Below are 5,118 nucleotides of genomic sequence, written 5' to 3'. Positions count from 1 at the left end.
ACTTGTCACCTTGGGATCATGTGTCCAAGGAAAGACACTGCAGTGCTAGAGAAGCTGCAGGGATCCTGGAGGACAGGTAAAGATCCTGCATGCCTCAAGTGACAGAGGACTTTGGATCCTTTGGGTAAGAGAGGTTGGAAACTCCTCCGCCAGAAAGAGTGCCTCCAGTCTGTTCCAGTGGAGATGGATTCCTCTGTCCTTTCCCTTCCCATCCTGTGCTCACCCCCATTTTACTTCCTGTGCTTCTCCATTTTCTCCAGGGTCTTATTAGAATCTGCTGGATTCTGGTCTTCAGGGTTCATAGAGGATTTGTCTATGACAATCAGGGCTTCTTTGATGTAGTTCTGCACCCCACACACAGGGGGACAGATGGCCTGGCTGCTGAACCTGTGGGTAATCAGGCTAAAATGAGACAAGTAGTTGTGTTTGTAGGTTTCTAAGACCAGGAAGGGCCTGTTGTTGCTGTTGGGTGTTCTGTCTTGATTGGGGAGGTTTGTGAATTCTTTACACACTTGCCGAGCCACCCACAGCATTATTCTTCCTTGTTACCATCTTGGTTTACCTCCCTAGGTCAGGCCTGGTTAAATATTTGGCCACTGGTCTACTAGAAAACTCCAGTTCACAGCCATATTCAAAGTATCAAGCCAAGTGAACAGCATTTTCTTCCACCAAGGATGTCATGAGTGTCACAAGAGCAGTTTTCTGTCTTCCAGCTGGAAGATTCAGCCCAGTCTTGTCCAACTTTTCCCACAACAATCAGCCATTTTTGGACTCTGATTTCCTGAGAACACCTCCCAGCAGCAAGGCATTTAAGCATTCAGAAGGTGACAATCGCCTCTGCACTTCAGCCACAGTCACTTATATTTGGATGTCGAGCTGAAGAGAGACAGTCTTCCCAGAACCGAGCAGAAGACTTCATGAGATCCATCAGGGCTACCACCAGCTCCTTCTGACAGGGGAGACCCAGGGGGTTCTTAGCCATGGAAAATGGGACTTTTGCAGATTACAGACTGGTCAGGCCCAAGCAGATGTGGGTTGATGTTCTGCACCTCTTCCATCTGGTGATTCATGTCATGGAGCCCCAGGTACTTTGACAGGCCTGCAGCATCCAGGGCATGCCATGGGGTAACAGTACATCTGAGCAGCTGTAAGCATCCCCAAGAGTGCCCACAGCACCTCCTTCTATCCTAGAGAGTGGGGAAGCAGGCCAGCCAGGCACCCTAGGTGCAAAGGCAAGGCAGCCCCCTTCTGGCTCTGGCGGCCAGGCCAGGACTGCTGCTGGCTGCTGGTGGCCGCAGGCTGGTGCAGGGGTCTAATGGCTGCAACATAGGCTTTGCTCAGATGTGAATAGGGATCCACCGACTGAGTGTAAGCCAACTGCTGATAGGGTGGTGGAATGTAGGATGGTGGTTGGTATTCAGGGACTCCAGTGTGGGACAGCAGCCAGGCGGAGATGTGAAGATGCTGCCCTGCAGTTAGATGGAAGATACATGGGCGGGGGCGGGGATGAGTCCTCAAAGCCCTGTGAGAAGATCTGGGCGCTGGGTTCCCAGGGCATTCAGAAGCAACATCTCAGGACATCCAGTCCCAAGCCAGATAAGTCCAAGCCTGAGCTCCAGAGGTAAGTCAGCTTGCAGCAAACACACTGTTGAACGTGCTCACTCATCAGCCCCAAATGTTGGAGTTAAAATTTAATTTTAAATAATGACTATATTTTAACACTGATTTGTAAAACTCATGAAAAGTTAATGGTTGGCTCTTGTTAGCTGCTGAAAATTGGTGCTAGCACATGACTCAATGTGGACATATTAGAAGAATTTTATTTAAAATCAGGAAGACGACTCACTGATATCACTGCTTCTGTTATCATTGTACCAAAAGTACTATCAGTAAACAGAAAAAAACGTAAAAATGAAGACCATATAAACTGGAAAGAAGAAAAAGTGCTGGGAGCCATCAGCCAAGTAGGTATGACAATCTCCTTGCCAGCTTACTCCCATGCTGTCTAGTGGAAGGACTTCTGAAAGGTGACCTTGCTCAAGGACCAGGGCAGGATCCGTGTTTAGGGTGTTCCCCCTTTAGAATAGGGCGGTTTAGCATAATAGGAGATTAGGGTGTTCCCCCTTTAGAATAGGGCAGTTTAGCATAATAGGAGATTAGGGTGTTCCCCCTTTAGAACAGGGCGTATCCTGCTGCTGAGTTCCTCTTGAGTTCTTAGGGTCAGACAGTATATTTTGGGAGACAGAAGCCCATGCGGAGTGGATTTGGGCAGAGAACGTGGATTCCCCCAGAACGTGTTTGTAGACGGCCGGTGTGAGTTCGGGAATAAAGAATTGCTGTTTGAATCTACAAGCTGTGTGGAGACTCATGATTTGTGCCCAGCCAGAGACTGCGGCACAGAAGGTCTCAGTGGCAGAGCCCTGCCTTTCCTCATGGAGCTTAGAGCCCCTGAGAAGCCACATGAGAATGGAGCTTGGTCATGGAGGTGGCAGGTGGCTTCTCGTGTTTGGTGACAGTGTATTTTGATGGCGTGGCTCTTGGTAGCCATCTGAGATCTCGCATGAAGGAGGCTGGGTTTCAGGCGTTTTTTGAAGAGGGGCTACTCCTGGGCTCCTGTGGCCCCTGCCCAACCTGGAGAAGCAGTGGCCCTTGAGGCTGGCTCTCAGCTGGGGCCTGTCACCACCCTAGAGCTGCTGATACAAAGCAGCTGGGCTGGGGTGGCACGTCTCAGATGAGCTCCCCAGTGCTGTTCGTGCAGTTGGCTTGTCCCCTGCATGTCCCTGTCCCGTCCCCCTCGGCTCACCCCATCTTCCCTCAGGCCTTGGAGCCTTGACCTTGGACAAGGCCAGCCTCTCTTTGCTCTGGCACAGCCCAGCGTCCTTCCACACTCTGTTCTTTCTCTGTTGTCCCTGAGGCTGGGGACTGAACCCAGGGGCTCTGTACCAGGGAGCTGAGCTACATCCCCTACCCTTTGTATTTTAGGGTCTCTCTCCAAGTTGTTTGGGGCCTCACTAAGTTGCTGTGGCTGGCCTTGAACTTGCCTGCCTCAGCCCCCGCATCACTGGAATCACAGGCATGTGCCACTGTGCACGTCTGTCTTGCTCTTGACCCAGAACTGCCCCAGGATCACCCAGTTAGTGCTGGACAGAGCCAGGCAAGGAGACTGCCTTCCAGTGCCAGGTCCCCTCCACCAGAGCCTCAGTCTCTCTGGAACACGGCCCTGACTCCTATTCAGTGATGCTGTTTCACTCTTACCCCTGGGATTTCTCATCTAGAAAATGAGAGGGTCATGCTTCCCTGGCAAGGACCCTGGAAAAGGCTATTGAGGGAAGCTGAACACTGTTCTCTGTGCCTCCCTGTCATTTTCCCAGAAACCAGGCTGTTTTCAGGCTCCAAGAGGCAAAGATGAGAGGGAACATGGCTGAAGGTGGCCAGGTGGCCCTGCTCAGGGCTCTCCCTGGCATGAGCAGTGGGTGAAGGAGTTCTGAGCCTCAGAGGGGCTCTTCCCAGGAGAGGGCAAGCAGGACCTGGGCAGGGACTGCCTCCTCAATGGGGCTGTTGGCAGCCCTGTGCACATCTGGCCAGGGCTGTGTGCATAGTCCACGTCCTCTGCCACCAGACGGGCACGGTTCTCAGCCCATGGTGAAAGCTCTTGCTGCCATTTGCTCTGTGACTGGATGAGTCAAGGCAGGCACTTGTGGGTCACATACATGAGAGAGCATCCTCCTGGGCACAGGTCTGGATGGCCTGCCCCCTAGTGTGACCCCACCTGCACCACAGCGCGTGGCCTGCTGAGATGATGCACAGAGGATGGGGACCTAATTCTTTGGGAGAACCCCAGGCTCAGCTCCATGACAAAGGAAGTCCATGTGCATCTGAGAGCCGGGCAGTCCCGGGTGCCATGGCCACAACAGTGGAGGAGCCCTGCCATCAGCAAGGTCCATTCTACTGGCAGAAGGAGGGGGAAATTCACTCAGGCAGCCGTCACACATGACAGGGTGGCTGGCGGGATGGAGGCAGCATGAAGTAGGGTGGTCTGGGAAGACTTCTATGGAGGCAGTGTAAGTGTCAAAGAGCTGTCCCTGGGCTGCCCCTGAAAGGAGGCCCTGGTCACGGACAGAGCATTTGAAGGGCCTTGAGGAGGAGGATCACCGTAGTCCTCACAGTGAGGAGGGGAGGGAACAAGGTGGCAGAGAAGAAGGCAGGGCACCTCAGGCACCGCCATCCCAAGAGACAAGTTCAGAGATCACCATGGGCGCAGAGGTCCTGGGAGCTGGACAGCCTGAGTCGTGACTGACCCAAGTGCAGGAAGCCTGGGCAGTTCATCCCTTGGAGCCCACGGTGGGGGGTGGGGGTGTGGGCGGCAGAAGACACCTGCTGGGGTAAAGGGGTGGGTTTGCTTCCAGGTGTCCTGTTGGCCTGTCTCCCTGCCTGCCCCAACCAGGCCTCAAGCCGCATAGGGGCTCCGTAAGGAAAGGGGGCCCAGAGACAGGATGCTGCCCAAGGGCCAGCTTACCGCTGGAATCCTCCACTGTAGACACTGGCAGTTGGATTGGGGGAACCTGGTTCCTCGTGTGTGTCTGGCCAGCAGCTCTCCCCCAGGCGCAGAGTCCCTGGGGATCAGTCTAGGAACTGACCTCCATCAACTTCTGCAGGATCCTGCCTCCCAGGGCAAAGGCTACCGTTTGAGCGGCCTCTGTGAACCCAGGGAACAGGCGCACGGACCTGGGGACAGCCACTCACCTTGGGTCCAGCTCTGCTCACTGCTGCCCGTTGTCCTCAGGTGAGTCTGCAACCCTGAGATCAGTGGAAGCTCCTGAGTAACGTGGCTTCCTTCTGCCTTAGTTCTCTCCACCAGGAAATTGGCATGGCACCACACTCAGGAGGGTCCAGTGCATGGCCACTGGGAACTGGCCCACACAGGGCTCAGGGGACAAGCCGGGCAGCCTGCTTGGTCGCATGTGCCTCTGATGTGCCAGGAGATGGCAGTGGCATATTTAAAGGGCTTTTAATGACCGGAAGTCTGGCTGGGGTTTCTCCCTGTGACTTGTTCCTCACCCTACCTCCCTGCCCTGCCTTGGATGGCCCCAGACTTGTTCCACAGCAGTGCCTTGTGCA

General features: G+C 54.2%; 1 pseudogene; it reads right to left on the bottom strand.

Moving 5' to 3' along the window:
* Window positions 1–230: 230 nt before the first annotated feature.
* LOC143642333 (transcription factor AP-2 gamma pseudogene) lies at window positions 231–2,808 on the bottom strand (annotated as a pseudogene).
* Window positions 2,809–5,118: the final 2,310 nt, after the last annotated feature.

Source organism: Callospermophilus lateralis, chromosome 11 (genome assembly GCF_048772815.1).
Source record: "Callospermophilus lateralis isolate mCalLat2 chromosome 11, mCalLat2.hap1, whole genome shotgun sequence".
Lineage (NCBI taxonomy): Eukaryota > Metazoa > Chordata > Mammalia > Rodentia > Sciuridae > Callospermophilus > Callospermophilus lateralis.
The sequence above is the reverse complement of the archived record's forward strand: the minus strand, read 5'-3'. Positions and strand labels throughout refer to the sequence as shown.